At 40.5% G+C, this 16,687-nt stretch overlaps 1 protein-coding gene across 1 annotated transcript in view; it reads left to right on the plus strand.

Annotated features, from left to right (window-relative positions):
• The first annotated feature begins 2,628 nt into the window (after window positions 1-2,628).
• Window positions 2,629-16,687, plus strand: part of KIAA0319 (KIAA0319 ortholog) — a 68,221-nt gene continuing 54,162 nt past the window's right edge. Inside the window, exon 1 of the mRNA XM_061147504.1 lies at window positions 2,629-2,918. The gene's annotated coding sequence lies outside the window, so the exon portion shown is untranslated. The remainder of the gene's footprint in view (window positions 2,919-16,687) is intronic.

The following is a 16,687-nucleotide window of genomic DNA, read 5'->3' on the forward strand; positions in this document are numbered from 1 at the left end:
AGGAGTATCATTTCCTTCATACGACTCAGCATCCAAGTTAAATACCTTCCCATTTACTGCTTATAGTGCCAAAATCTAAGAAACAAGTTAGAAGTGAATAAGAACGATAAAACTACTTTTCATCTGCTTTCCATAGGCAAAAGTTCTTCATGCACGAATAAAGACACTCTATCTTTTTCTAGTATTTATTTTTAATTGATGATTGGTTTACAGTATTGGTTTGATTTCTGTCATACAACAACATGAATTAACCATAGGTGTACATATGTCCCCTCCCTCTTGAATCTCTCTCCCACCTCCTGCCCATTCCCACCCTTCTAGGTTATTACAGAGCGCATGTTTGAGTTTTTACTTTGAATCTCAGGTATTCTCAGTATAGTAGCTTTGTGTACCTTATTTCCAGTCTTGTTGAAATTCCAACTGAGAATCTTATGTATCAGTATGGTAAGCAGCATCTTTTCCACTGATATTGTAAGTACTTGAATCATGCTAGACCTGTTTCTCCCACCTCCAAAAAAAGGTATGTCCTTGTCTTTTATTGTGCAGTTCAGTAAGAACAAATGTCCCAACCAACAGCATATAAAGATCAGATAAAGTCTGGAAAGCTGTATTAAAAATATATCATTTTATCTTTAGTATTTATGATAGTGTCTGGCATGTAGCAGGAGCTCAATAAACGCTGAAGAGAAATGATAGTGGCCTCTCATTTGTGTCTTAGAGAGGCAGCTAATATTTTCATAATTCAGTATGAAAATAGACATTATATGTATTGTGAAGTGAAGTGAAGTCGCTCAGTCGTGTCCTACCCTTTGCGACCCCATGGACTGTAGCCTACCAGGCTCCTCCATCCATGGGGTTTTCCAGGCAAGAGTACTGGAGTGGGTTGCCATTTCCTTCTCCAGGGGATCTTCCTGACCCAGGGATTGAACCCAGGTCTCCCGCGTTGCAGGCAGACGCTTTACCGTTTTAGCCACCAGGGAAGTTCCATGATTATATGTATTACATATATCAAAATAGATATTCATTGTAATGACTCTGAGTTTAAAAGTCTAGGCTAAACTTACATGTATATGTGAGCATATATATGTGTGTGTGTGTGTGTGTGTAAAGATTTTTAAGCCCATATATTAATTACTTAATTTTTATTTAGAGACTCCTGGGAACAGCCTTCTTGTCTGAGTACATCAGATTTCTTGATGTGGGGAGAAAGGGCACTCGGGGGTACAATGGAATGCCACTATGAGAAGAGAAAGGACGGAGTGTCTTGTAAGGTTTGGGTTTCCTTTGAAGGAGGGTCTTGGAATCAGAGATTGGTCCTGTTGGGTTACTCTTTTTCAGAGGCAGGTTGGGAGAAGCAGGGATGAACTATGGATTGCACATTGTCATGAGGGAAGGAGAATTCAGCAGTGGGGTATTACTAGTTACTAATGGAAATAGTGAAGCAAAGGGGGTCGGCTGGTAGGAAAGCAGTCATTCTTAGAGGAGGTTGTTATGTCATCTTACAGCTACTGCATGACTGAGAGAAATATTTCCTGTTAATTTCCCTTCGGGGTTAATTTGTACCTGTCCTCCCAGCCTGATCAACTGGTGTTTCCACTCTTTCAGTCCTGAATAGTTTGTTCTTTGTGCACTCCTCAAATCCCCACAGTCATCTTCTACAAGTGCTATTACCATCTCTATTTTATAATTGACAAGACAGGTTAAGCAAGTAACTCATTCAAGGCCCAGCCATAGCCAGGGCATAGCCTAGAAGGGGATCGTTCATCAAAAACTACTCAGGACTGAAACAGTGGAAATACCAACTGATCAGCCTGGGAGGACAGGTACAGATTAACCCAGAAGCAAAATTAACAGGAAATATTCCTCCCAAAGTCATTGCTTCCAATAAGCACTGCTCTAAACTTAATAGTCATGGGAATGTACAAGGAAGGCCTCAGGAGTGCCCTGGCTTTCTTTTCGGTTCTCTATTACCATACCTCAATGTGTGCATCTTTCTTACAAGGAAACTATAAATGGAAGGGAGAGTCTTACACAGGAGTTTTCTTTCTTTCTTTCTTTTTTTTTTTTTTTTTTAGGAGTTTTCTATTGTTCAAATGATCACCGTCCCATAATGCAATACTTCCTAACACCGGTTTCCATCCTCCTTTTAGAAAGCAACACGTGCTCAAAATTAGCGGGAAGCCTAAAGAGGCTCCCGCTGGAGGAGTAGGACGTGTGCATGTGGGTGACTTTGCTTTGGGGGAGACATTTGCAAAGGGTCTTTGACCCAAGTACTGTGCTCACACCTCCCTTGAACCTGGCCCCTGCATTTGGAAGAGGTACTCATCCCCTCAAGCTGTTTAGGACCAAGGTGGCCTCAGGGGTTGGTGAAGGAAAGGTGGAGCAATGCAGGCCAGCCTGCTGCCCGAAAGCCTTCTGTTTGGTCTCCTGCGGGGTGGGAGTCCAGGTAACTTGCGTACCCATCTTTAGAGCACGAGCTGGGAGCCAAGAGCTGGGCAAAGACCGCTGCCCTCCCATCCCTGGGGGCACGTGTGCGCGTGCGCGCGCGTCGCCGTGGTAACCACGCAGCAGAAAGGCGCTGAATCACGGGCGCGCGCTATCCCAGCTCCAGCAGAAGCTGCAGCGAGGGGCGGGCGGGGACCCTCCTGTTTGCATCTTGGCTAGACCCGTGCCAATCCCGGCAGGACTGGCTGGCCCCGCGCAGAGAAGCGGTGACCACAGTCGCTGTCACTGCTGGAGGTAAGAGCGCAGCAGTAGCCTCATCCTGTCTCCGGTTTGGGCAAGAGTCTCTCCTGGCCAGCAGCGCCTCGATAAAATATCCCCCTTCCCAACCCTCTGGCCGAGTAATGGGAAGAGAGGGCAGCAAGTAGGCAGGTTATGCCAAAGAAAAATAAAACCAAGACGCCCCGAGTTAGGAGGTGAGTTTCTTAAGGTTCTTCTGGCCATCTAGGAAAGGGCTTATTCTCGATTACTGCACCAATTGATTGTTTCTTAGTAGGGTGGAGTCGAGAAAATTTGCATCTTTTCCCAATCTCGTGAATTGCATTTCTTAGCCCTGTAGAATCGGTTTTCTTTAAACTTCGTTTGGTATTATTTATGTGATCTTTATTATCATTTGCTAAATTCATTTTGTCTGTGTATCTTAACCATAATTTGAAGCTAAAAACCTTTTCATGGCTTTTTCCTCCTTCCCTTTGAACTTCCTCCACAGAATGGATATTCATCACAATATTAGTAATCAAGAGCATAAACCTCGTTTGTGAGAGTCATTCTTTCCATCATTCATCCTCTTAAGTATATGGAGTGAGAAAAGAATATGATATACACACTCATCCATTTTTATTGCTAGATTTCTCATCTAAACATTTTTGTTTGTGGGTTAAATGTTAGTGTTTTTTCCAGTATTTAAATAGAAAAATTGAATGATATCTTTGATAATAATAGAAAAAGTCAATTTCAGACAACCCCCTCAAAAGAGCAAGAAATTTTGAAGGGAGTGTTAGTGTTTATTTCTTTATTCCTGAAATGTATTCTCATTGTCCAGATGTTTCAAATTGTTTGTTACAAGAAGACCACAATCATGGAGACTCTTGAAATTATGCCAAATATAAAATTTTATCTTCTGCTTATTATTATACATGACTTTTCATATAGACAAGGGAAACTGGAAATATCAGTTCAGCTGTAGACTTTTGTTTCATATGGAAAGCTGAATTCCTCTTTGAATTTGAAAAATTTGAAAAAGAGAAATACAAATATAATCAAGACTTTTTTAGGACCTCAGGTGATAGATTCATCACACCTTTGCCATCTAAGATGCCAGTTTAGGAAATTAATTTCCTTTTAGAATAACAAAAATAATTCAGTCAAACTGACTGCAATGAAAATAGTCAAAAGAAAAAAAAAAGAAAATAATCAAAAGAGAGCCTTGGTAATTTTTAATTGTAAAAGAATGGATTTGTTGTTAAATTTTCTTAATTTTTTCTAGCCAAACAGAGAAGATGCATTCTCTTTAAATAAATCTGTAGAATCAAGCATGACTATTTCTGGGGCAGTGATGTAGATTGCCAGGTCAGATGGCCTGGGTTTGGTCATGGCTGTGCCGCTTAGCAGCTGTGTCACATTTGACAAATTCCTAACTTCCTCTTAGACTCAGTTTTTTCATCTGTAAAATAGGGATAATAATAGGAACAACCTAATGGAATTCCTATAAGAATGAATTAAAGCGGTACGTATAAGAGCTCTTTACTTGTTGCCAGGCATGCAGTAACACTTCAGTAAAAGGTGAAAGTGAAAGTCTCTCAGCCGAGTCCGACTATTTGCGACTGTGTAGTCCATGGAATTCTCCAGGCCAGAATACTGGAGTGGGTAGCCTTTCCCGTCTCCAAGGGATCTTCCCAACCCAGGGATCGAACCCAGGTCTTGTGCATTGCAGGCAGATTCTTTACCAGTTGAGCCACAAGGGAAGTCCACTTCAGTAAAAGTTAGTTGTTATTATTGTTCTCAACATAAGTTTTCTTTTCAAAAAATATGTCTTCAGAATAATTTGCCACTAAAAATAGAAATATTTTGATGTGACCAAAACTTGTTCTGATTTGTAATATTAAATCATCAGAAATGCATAAATATTTCTTTGCAGCATCTTTACAACAACAATAATAAATATAATCACAATCTTAAAGGCATGTCAATTCCAGGTAATTATATTTGATACCATAAGGAAGGAGCTTCGCTTTAATGGGCCTGGAGTAATTGGTGAGTTATTGCTCTATTTATTTTTTTAAATGTGTATTTTCAGACACTATTCATGTGAATTCCATAGTGAGAAGCTTTATTTCTGTTAAGCAGTAAATATGGTTGGACCAAAATAGCATCTATTTTTGCATCATTTGGCAGAGTCTTTTAACCATAGGTGGTTGTTTCAAAATAAGTCTTAAATGACACACAGATAGATTAAAGATACGGTGTTGGACTGTAATCCCTTCCAAATAACACTGGTAGAATATGTTACTGTTGGAAAGTGGTATTATGTCTAGCCTGCTGTACATTCTTTTCCTTAAGTTCATAAAAGCAAGGGATTCTAGGAAACATCTGTTTAATTTAAGCAATGTAGCTAGAGACATGATAATTCCAATATCAAATTTTCAAAGTTAGTTTTATTCTGTGCTAAATTTAAAGAATTATTAAGTGTGGAAGGTAAATTAACTCAGTGTTGCCACCTACAAATTTTATTTTTTAAAATATTTATTTGGCTGCACCGAGCCTTGGTTGCAACATGCAAGCTCCCAGATGTGGCATGTGGGATCTAGCGCCCTGACCAGGGATAGAACCCGGGCCCGCCTGCATGCAGAGGGTGGAGTCTCAGCCATTGCACCACCAGGGAAGTCCCCACCTACAGATTTTAAATGTTAGTGTGTGTGGTATGTTTTTTCATGTGATGGGGAAGTATGGATTACTCCTCTCTAGGATAAAGATCCTGTTATTCTAAGGTTGTGATTATCAGCATACTTTACAACTTATTTTCTATGCCTCTCGTTAAAGTAAAGAATAGGATGTCTTCTGGTCAATATAACATAGTTTTCTTCCTTGAAAATGTCTCAAAAAGCACCTCTTAAGATGACTTATCTTCAGTAAAACTGCTGTCTTTACTGGCTCTCTTATTGTATTTCTACTTATCAGGAGGTTGAAATATTTTGTTAATTCAGTGTCTTCAGCCTCCTTGTCTTAAAACTATAAGACATTCAAATTCTAGGTGCCAAATGCTCAACATTTTATTATCCTGTGGGAAAGACTTCTTTCCCAACACATATGTGTTTAGGAGTATGCTGCTAGCTGACTAGTCTTCACTCATTTATATCAAAATTTCCTAACTACTCCTGTGCAGCAACTGCTCCTCCCAAATCTGGAGAAATTTTTTCTGATCTAATTTACTAGACCTCTTACTATTCTCACTTTCTTGAAACAAAGTCTTCTTTTGGTTCACAAATACGATCCTTCAGTCCCCTCCTAGGGTTACTCTAAAGCAGATATATGAACATGTCACACTTCTGCTTCAGAATCTTCAATGTCATGTCCATCAGTGGATAAATGGATAATCAAAATGTGATCCTTACAGACAGTGGAATATTATTCAGTTTGGAAAAGGAAGGAAATTGTAACCTGCTACAACATGGATAAATCTTGAAGATATGCTAAGTGGTGTAAACCAAATACAAAAGGACAATATTGTATGATTCCACTTATTTGAAATATCTAGAACAGTGAAATTCATAGAAATAAAAAGTAGAATAGTGATTACTGGAAACTGCCAGGCGTAGGTAATGTTATGATTTAATGGGTACAAAGTTTCCATTTGGAATAATGACAAATTCTGGGGATGGTGACAATGATGGTTTCACAACATTTAATCTCTGTCTTTCCAGTTCTGCAGTTTCGTTTCAGGGAGAATAGGAACAGAATTATTTTCAATCTGCTCAAAACTTCTTGTACTTCCAGAATATGAAGATTTCTGTCTTTCATTGATTCCAGAAACTTCTTGGCTGTTTTCTCTTTACATTTTGTTTCGTCCCAATTCTTTTTAAAAATTTTTTATTTTGTTTTGGAGTATAGCTATTTAATCCTCCCAATTGTTTTTATTCTTTCCTTTTGGAGTCATCAGAAGATGTATATTGGGCCAATTTTTTTTACTTCAGGACTTTATTCTGTCTTTTGCATTTTCAGCTTATTTGAATTGCATTTCAGGTTATTTATTCAGTTACAGCTTCCATTTCATTGAGTTTTATTTATTTTTTAAATATTTATTTTAATTGGAGGGTCATTACTTTACAATATTGTAGTGGCTTCTGCCCTACCTTGACATGGCTCCTATGACTTTATTTCTAATTCTACAACTTCTGATTGCAACATTTAAACTATGTCTTTTAATTTTTGTCTCCTCTTTTCACTTTAATCTGCTTTACCACTTCAAACATACTTAATCTGTAGTGTCTCTTAGGTACACTTTTACTCCTGTTTCTCACTCTCATCTGTTAATATCTGCCACCTCTCCTTTGTACTGGTTTGTTCTCTAAGGTATATTACTCTTGTTATTACTGTGGTTCATTTTCAGTGGGAATTGCTTTTCTGGTGGAGTTCTATGTGCTTCATGTCCAGCACTGTCCCTCTAAACAGATTTTTGCTTTGCTTCTGCCTTGGCACTTAGCTTTGTATTAATAAAAAGTTTTGTTGTTGTTATGTATATGTATGGTCCATTTAGCCTGGAAATGGAACTTATAAATTGGTATTGTACCAGGTTGTTAAAGGGAAGTCCCCATAGAGAGGTACATCTTGGCCATTCTTTCCCTGTTTTCTTTGAGTCTTGTCATGGCATGCCTCTGATTTCTTCTAGCCCCTCTTCCTAGGATGCATTAGTCCTTCTAGGCTGCAGTGGTGTTTATGAGGCTTCTCATAATATTTTATAATGTCAGTAGATGTTCAGCTACTTTCCTGCTGCATTAGTCTTTGATAATATCTGATTCCTTAATTGATCCAAATTGATTTTGTCCCTGTGTTTGAAACTAATATTGTATTTTTCCTTTCTTCTCTTTCTTTTTAAAAACTATTCCCATTAAGTTTTTTGTTTGTCTTTGGAACATTCAAGTAAATTTTCCTCCTTGTTAGAAACATATATTCATTATCATGATGGCACTTCTTAAATAGTAATTCCCATCCCACTGTTTTGTTATTCCTGGTTTGTTATAGAGTAGTAGTGAGTAGTGCATGCATGCTTAGTCATGTCTGACTTGTTGTGACCCCACGGACTGTAGCCCGCCAGACTCCTCTGTCCATGGGATTTCCCAGGCAAAAATACTGAAGTGGGTTGCCATTTCCTCCTCCAGGGGATCTTCCCGACCAACGATTGAACCCAAGTCTCCTGCATTGGCAGGAATATTCTTTACCACTGGAAGGGAAGCCCTGTGATAGACTAAGCCCTAATAAAAAGTTATTTTAGCATATACATTTTAATAGATGATTTTTGATTTATAATGAGTTTTAGAATCTACCATGCCTCTTGCCTCTTCTTTCTTTCCCCAAATATCTTTTTGCCTGTTTGTTTTTTTGCAAATGAATTTTGTCAAGTACTTTAAAGCCATCTGTTGAGTTTTAGTTCATTTTTTGTTTCTTTGTTAACAGTATTATTATCTTTAATGTCTATTGTCTTTCCGGGTTATACAAGATTTCCCTCCCCCTGTATTTGTATCTCCTGTTATCTCTCCCAGTAGAGTTTTCTTATTGTATTTTAATAGATTCTCTTCACATTTTGAGTCTTTTTGCATATTTTAATGCTTCTGACCATGCCTAGGAATGGGATCTTTCTAATTAGTGCTCTGTCTGTATATTTGTCTGCTTTATACAGAGATGCTGTTGCTTCAGAGAACTTTGCTGATCTTCACCAGCCTGATTGTATCAACCCTCGTGCTGATATTCCCTTCACTAATTTGATGTGTCTAATGATGAGGAAACATCTTGTGTTATTCTCTTCACTGTCTCCTTAATAATCTGATTCTTAGAACATTGTTAAAAGAGCGATTTGACTTTTCTCTTTTTTTGGCTTATTTTCCCTCCTATTTATTGCCTGGTCTGCCCTTTGGAGCATCACAGAATCTGTTCACTTGCCATTCCACACGAATGCCCATCCTGTGTTTCAAAACCAATGCTGGATCATGTTCCCCTTAATTCTGCTTGATCGCCTAATAGGAAATCATTTAAACTGTAATTGTAAGGCATTATCTCTGTTGCCAGTAAATTCCTGGGTAATCCTCTGTGTAGGTTGGCACAGGTTTTTTTCTAGGACTAGTTTTACTTTATCCTCTTTCAGTGGAGAAATTCAGACCATAGATTACCTTACTGAAACACTGCCAAGTTTTTCCCTTCCTGGCCTTGCATCTAGTCATGTCTGGGTTTCCTTCACCACCTTACTTCCTTGGTTTGTTGGTGAAGATCTGAGGCCTTGAGAGCCCTTTGTAGATGTAAGAGCAGTGGGTTGAAGCTTCTTCCACAGGTACTTTCTGAGCTGCTTAATCTTCGAGTCCACTCTCCAGGCTCAGGCAGGTCCAGGGTGAAGGAGTGTGACTCATGAAGGGTTTATCAACTGCATTGGCAACGGCAGTTTTAAAAGTGAAAAAGATCAGGAAAAAGCAACCTTGACTCTTTTTCATTCTTTGTGTTCCTTACACGTTGAAACTTAGAGACCTGCTTTGGAGAAACTGGAAACTAACTTCTGATTGGTGAACCACAGAATTTAAGCTAATTCAACCAGAATATTCTATATGCCTGTTGTGGATGACATGTAACTGTCTTACCTCTCTCAGATTCTTAATGGGAACTTCAAATAATATGAAAATAGTATGTAAAACTGCCTTGGGAATAAAAGGACTATTATCAATGGCTATTATATTGTGATGGTGATGATGAATATTACAAACCATTTAAAAAACTTTCTTGTTGTTAACAGGATAAATTATTAACCTACCATATTCTACCTTCTTTGTATTTTATTCCTTTTCTTTCATAGGGAATAAATGAATAATTATTAATGCCAGAAAGTTAAATTCTAAAGGAGAACTTTTTTTTTAAACAAAGTATAGATGATTTACAATATTGTTAGTTTTAGGTATACAGCAAAGTGATTTGAATCTTTTCTTCCAATTCTTTTTCCACTATAGTTTGTTATAAGATATTCAAGATGGTTCCCTGTTCTATATAGTAAATCTTTGTTGTGTAAAGAACTCTTAGACCAGCTAATTATAGACATGTTGATAAATATTAATAGAATTGAGGGCTTGAACAGTCTCAGAATTGATGAACAGTTTGCCTGTTTCAGAAGTTTGGTAATCATCACCTGTCTTTAGAATTTGGCGTAAAGCAGATTCACTGTGTGTTGTTGACTCACAAGACATCTAGTATCTGAATTTAAACATCGCTGAGCACCGACTGGGTTTTCCCCTACAGTGGGTGGCAGATGGTGTCTGCACTCTTCCTGGCCTTTCCTCATGCATGCTCTCTAAAGGTGATGATTTAATTTTTAGAGCGCAGGACAAAGCATTTATTTAGAAAGCAGTGTTGACCCCATTAGTAAGAATTAAATTGAGGGAGAAACAAAATTGCTGAGCCAACTGAAAGCTAAGCTGTTCCCATAATTAGGGAGACTATTTAAAGCTCCAAGATGTACACTCAAGGTTACACCTTCTGAAAAATTTTCCCTTAAAGTAGGAATAGTTTCTCCAGGAATACCAATATCTGGTGTTATTTATAATATGAGGACCCTGAGACAGTGTGTCCATTTCCAGAAGTTCAGAAGAGATGGTTTATTCTAGAAATCAGTACCTAAGTAAATATAACTTCTCTTTACCTTTTCTTTCTTCTCACATACAACCTTTCACTATCCACCTGTCCTTTGAATTGTTCTCTTGACTGTTTTATCCAGTTACTTCCAGGAAATCACCATGTTCCTCTCCACTCACTTTGACTCCTTGAGTGCAAGATGCTCAGATGGTAACCCATGGCCTCCAGTCACCCCTGTGAATAAAGACTGCCTCAGCGAAGACAGCTTTTGTCACAGTAGTGACTGATAAAGCTTGGATGCTCAGATGGTATAAGAATAATATCACAAAGAGAGCACCTCCAGCAGCTCCCAAAGGCTAAGTCGAAATGGCAAAATACAGTTTATCTTGTTTGAGTTCACTGGCTCTGAAAAGTAAGCGTTTACCAGCCTACTTTTGTTAGCCAGTTAACTGCAAACAGGACCAACTATAAACGCAGCCTGTTCCCGAATAGCCTGCAGGAAAATGCTGTCTGGAACATCCGTTGAGGTCTTTGAAATGAGGCCCCATTTGAGCTGTTTTCATTTCCCTCTGGCAGACATGCTAGAGCTTGTTTTCTCTCTGAGCCTGTAGAAGCATTTCACTGCAGCATTATTGATAAAGGCCAAATACCAGAAACAACCAATCATCCAGCAATAGGGAAATGGCAGCCCACTGCAGTATTCTTGCCTGAAGAATTCCATGGACAGAGGAGACTGGTTGGCTATAGTCCATGAGGGTCCCAAAGAGTTGGACATGACTGAGTAACTAACACTTTCACTTTCACAAGGAAATGGTGAAGTCAGTTATAAGAATCACCTCCATGGGATATTGCAAAATAACAGAAAAGAATAATGAGTAAGAAAGTAGCAGTGAGGGATAATGAGGGATAGAATGTGAAATGAAAGTGAGAACTATATTTCACTAAGAGAATAGCTTTGGTGAAGTATATGTATACATACTGAATAAATGGAAGGAGAGCCTGGAAAGAGAAAATAGCCATTCATTAGTATAATTTGATCGTAATATTTTTAGTGTACATTTTGGTCATCATAGTTACAAAACGAGTTATTTCATTCACTCAGCCTCCATCCGGGCAGTGTGCCAGAGATTGGAGACACAGACGACAGCTAATAAAAGGCAGTTCTCCTGGGCTTTTGTAACATATCATTTTAAAAAACAAACTTTTCCCTTTGATCAGAAATGTTAGCACAGAAAAAGTGGCAGCCGCGGAGGAACAGCAGTTTCATCACGAAGTTGATCTTTCATAGCTCCTTCTGGCTTTTCATGTCAAAAATTAGCAGCAGCCATAATGAACCATCACCATGCAATGTCTGTAACTTCTGGCCACAATGTATCACGGTCTGGATTGGAATACCCTAAAGTTCTTCACCATTCATCCTACCTTGGTTCTAACTTGACTGGTTTTCTTTGGGCAGAGATGAAAAAAAATCCCCGGTGTGTGAAGACCTGAGTTATCCTTTCTTCTCCCTGTAAAATGGTTGGCTTTTTTTTTTTTTTTTTGTCCACCCTTAAACTTAGAAAATGCTGTCTGTTTTAGGTACTCTGTGGGGTCAGTAATGGGACAAAGTGGGAACATTTCAGAAAGCCCTTCTGTTGAAAAGGACAAAGGATGGTGGTGTGTGTTGCATTGTGTCTCCCCAAAAGATAAGGTGAAGTCCCAGATCCTGGTGCCTGTGAATGTGACATTATTGGAATTAGGGTTTTCACAGATGTACTTGAGCTAAGATGAGACCATTAATCCAGTATGACTAGTGTCCTTGTTAGCAGAGAGAAATTTGGACACAAAGGCAGCCTAAGAGAGCATCATTTGACAACAGACACAGACTGGAGTGATGTAGTTGCACGCCCGGGAATATCAGTGACAGAGGCAAAAAGGGATTTGCCCCAGGGTCTCGGAGGGGCTGTGACACCTTGATTTCAGACCTCTGGCCTCTAGGATTGTGAACGAATAAATTGCTGCTGTTTTAAACCACCTAGTTTGCTGTGCTTTATAACAGCACCCCCAGGAAACTAATACAGATGTGAAAAGTAAATAACCACTTTGCTGATCACCCGATGGGAGCGTAGAAATAGACAAGGCATTATGGACCTGGTCAGGCTTTTAAACCCCTACAGGACAATGATGCTTTAGAACTTTTGTCTGATTCAAACACAACATATTCAAACAATTTAAAGAGAACTTCCAGGCTAGAAAACAGGAACATGTAAGGTTACTCAGAAAACTTTTTTGCATTGAAAGCCAGTGACTTTAAAAGTGGGAAAATCTCCCTCCAGCCTGGGTAGGTAGGGGCTCCCCAGGTAGCCATGGGGAGGAGAGCTCTGCTCTTGAGGGGCATGGCTTGGGAATGGTGTATGTTTCCTTCCGGGACAGTCTTCAGATTCTCTTGGTTCTGCTTTTTTTGTAGGCCCTCTGCTGCCACTGACACCCTATGAGGACAAATCTCTCTCTCTTTTTTAAAAGAGATTTAAAAAAAAATATTGCATATTTATTTATTTTGGCTCCACTGGATTTTGTTGCAGTGCACAGGCTTCTCATTGTGGTGGCTGTCTTGTGGACACAGGCTCTAGCCACACGGCCTTTAGTCATTGCAGCCTGCAAGCTCAGGAGTTGTGATACACGGGCCCAGCCACTCCCCGGCATATGGAATCCTCCTGGATCAGGGGTCAAACCTGTGTCTCCTGCATTGGCAGGTGGATTCTTCTCCACTGCACCACCAGGGAAGTCCCAGATCTCTGTTTCTTAAGAGAAGATTTCCTGGCATAAGCTTGAGATCTAGCTTTCTTTCAATGCGTCACACAGAGGTTGTGCATTGGCCCATCTTATCTTGGCTTTCATGGGCTCAGGGCTTAGGGCTCCTCCAGTGCCCCTTGAAAGTCCTGTGCTTCCCCAGTTTCTAGAGAATGGGTTTCCTTTATCTCCCTCGCTTCCATGCCACTTGCTTCCTATCTTCCAGGAATTCTTTGGAGTTTCTGGTCTATTAATAGTTCTCATTCTTATTTTTCCAGTGTTAGGGTTTCTTTTCTCCCATCTGTTCATACGTTGTGCCTGCCTTTCCCCTTTATTTTCAATTTTCAGTAGAAACATAGGAAACAGGGGAAATAGATGTTATGTATCCAGTCTGCAATTTGGAACTAGAAAGTTTTCTTTTTCTTCTCAGTTATTGGTGAAGCTGATTTCAAAACTCCCAAGTCCTATTAATCCTGTTAGTGAAGCTAATCCTTTTTAATGAAGCCAGTTCCCTCCAGGAAGATTCATGTGAATGTATTTGCTGGGTGGGCTGGGTCTCTTGGTATGATGGTGACCAGGATCTGCCTCTTTAGAGAGCTTAAACAGCGAGGGTGGAATGATCCTTCTCTGAGGAACACCTGGGGACTTGGCCTAGTACTACAGCATCTGGCTTCTCAAGCTGCTTTGAGGACAAAATGGGTGTGTTAAGTAGCTATGATTAGAGAACTACAAGACAGACACCTATCTTCCAGCTATCTCTCATACAACCTTCTGTCAAAAATACCTAAAATAGCCTTTGGTCACCAGGAATCTCCTGTGACATCCTCATAGAGAAAAAGACCTTAAGGTTTAATCAAGTAATAACAACCAACACCTTTGCCTGGAAGCTTGGGTTTATAGAGACCTGCAGGGAGGGGATCGATGGAGGGGAAGGGGAGAACCTGACTAAGACTCCCTAAAAAGGGGTGGTGGTGGTGGTTTAGTCACTCAGTCGTGTCCGACTCTTGGGACCCCATGGATCCTCTGTCCATGGGATTCTCCAGGCAAGAATACTGGAGTGGGTTGCCATTTCCTTCTCCAGGGGATCTTCCCAACCCAGGACTCGAACCCGGGTCTCCTGCATTGCAGGCAGATTCTTTACCAACTGAGCTACAAGGGAAGCCGCCTCCCCGCCTCCCCGCCCCCCCCCCCCCCCCGAAAAGGGGAGACAGGCATAATTATGTGCTTCTCAGTTCTGTGTGCTAACACTCATCGGCAGATCTCTTGTTGCTTCCGTTTCTTGCTTCGAAATGAAATACGAAAGAGAATTGGCAGCAGGAAGATGAGTGCTCTGCATGCACAGGCCCAATGGATAGGGCTAGGTTTAGGGCTAGGCTGAGGATACAGAAAGCAAAAACACAGCTATGGATTGTCAGCATTCCCTCCGGGGTAAAAACTGCAGAGGCCCTCATCTTTGGAATCTTCCCAGATGAGATTACAACCAAGCTCCGAATTGCTGCAGCCTGGCTTACCAAAATGCCTTTTTAAAAGTTTCTGAAGTAGAACTGCATATTTTTGCACAACCGAATGTCAAGCTCACAAAGCCTGCCTCTCCCACTCTCCTCCAATGTTGTTAAAATATATTAAAAATAAATTTCTAATTTTTCCCCCCATGGCATATTGTTAATGGAAGAGATACAAAACTGGGTTTTACATCAGTCCATCTGGTAGTGGTAGAATTGGCAGCGATCGGAATCCACTTAATGGTCGAAGTTGTCAGTCCTTTCATCAGGCCAGAGCTCTGTTTGGTTTGCTCCGGCTGAAGTAGCCAGGGAGCTGCTGCCATGGGATTTGCACTCCCGTTGAGAGCAAAATGTGGTGCTCTCCGAATCAGAAGGCGTTATTTTAAGTTTCTCCCCCTTGCACACCAAGGCCTCCCCACGGGTCCATCTGACTCGGTGAGACCAGTCGCTGATGGACCCGTTTGAAGACGGGCCAGTCCCTCCAGTCCGCACTCAGGTTTAGCCACTCAGGCAGTTCTTCCCCTCTTCTCTTTCCTTTCTGTTTATACTTCTCCCCCTCAGGGCTTTTAACCAGTCTTGCAGCTTTTAAACCTGCTCTGTGGCTCCCCGTTTATACCTCCGGCTCGTCTCTCCTCTGAGCTCCAGATCTGTTTATCCAGTGCGCTGATCAGTACTCCACTTGACTGTCTTGAGTTGCCCCCCATTTCAGGTCATTCCAACCCCGTTCTTCAACTGCTCAGTCATCCTGATCACTTGTCTTCGTCTCATGCCCTCCAGCACATCCAACAGCAAATCCTGCAGTCTCTACCTGCAAAATAATTAAGGTATTTTGAGACCCAGACCCTCACTGCTGCCTCCTCGGGGCAAGATGCCATCCCCCCACCTAGATAAGTGCACGGGCTTCTCACTTATCTCTCTGCCCTCTACACTGCCTTCAGCATGGAAGCCTCAGCCGACAGAGTTAATACTGCACCACTTCCCGTCTCAGAGGCCAAGCCGGAGATCCTTGTACTGACCTGTGAACCAGTGTGGCCTCCAGTTGCCCCCCCGACCTTTGCCTTTAGCCATGCTGACCGTCTTGCAGTTCCTGGAATACAAGGCACATTCCCTCCTCAAAGCCTTTGCATTTCAGGTCCCCTCTGCCTAGAACTCTTCTTTCTGTCCACATGTTTCATTGTCTCATCTCTTTAAGACTTGGCTCCAATAAGACCTTTTTTTTTTTTTTTTAAGTTTATTTTCTTAATTGAAGGAAAATTGCTTTACAGAATTGTGTTGCTTTCTGCCAAACATCAACATAATCAGCCATAGGTATACATATGTCAAATAGGACCTTCTGAGTTCATGAATTCTTCAGTAGTGTCTAATCTGCTCTTTAACTCATCTGTTGAGCTTTTGATAGCAAAAGTATCTTAATTACTTTTACCCTTGTGCTTGGTGGTTTTTCAAATCTGCCAGGGTCTTTTTTTTTTTTTTGGAGTAATCTTACATCTTTCTTTTTGTAAACATTTTAAGTGTCTTATTTTATATCTGTAGGTCAGGATTTTATTATTTGAAAATCTCAGGAACTGGATTCTCTTTGTCTTTTCTGTTGCCTTTCTTCCTGGTGTCTCTATGTTTTGTAATTTGGAACTCTAAGCTCATGTTGATCTGAGTTCTCCCTGAGGGTTGCGGTGAGTTCTTCCAGAAAGGATTTGTCATTTCCTCTGCCAGGTATCTGTGGGTACTATCAGCCCAGAACTACTTTAAGGTGATTTCTCCCCTTGGTTTTAATTGAACCAAATGTGTAATGAAGTGGAGCCTAGACCTGTGAGGAGGAAACCTCTGGTTGTCAGTTCTCAGGGGTAGAATTATTTCTTCCCATAGAGCACAGTGGCCAGGGTTTTATTTTTATTTTTTTTCCCCAGTTCATCCTTTCACGCACAAGGTTGCGTCTCTTAAAGGTTCCTGGTTTTCCAAGGCACCTTAGTTTCAACCCCTCATCTTGAATGCGCCCAAGGCTACAACTTCTGTATTGTAGCCATTAGACTTCTGTCTCTATGTTCTAGAAATCAACAGATATCTCAGGCAACTACAACCTCAGCATCAACTTCCAA

The sequence above is a fragment of the Dama dama genome, chromosome 7 (assembly GCF_033118175.1).
Source record: "Dama dama isolate Ldn47 chromosome 7, ASM3311817v1, whole genome shotgun sequence".
In the NCBI taxonomy this organism is placed as follows: Eukaryota; Metazoa; Chordata; class Mammalia; order Artiodactyla; family Cervidae; genus Dama; species Dama dama.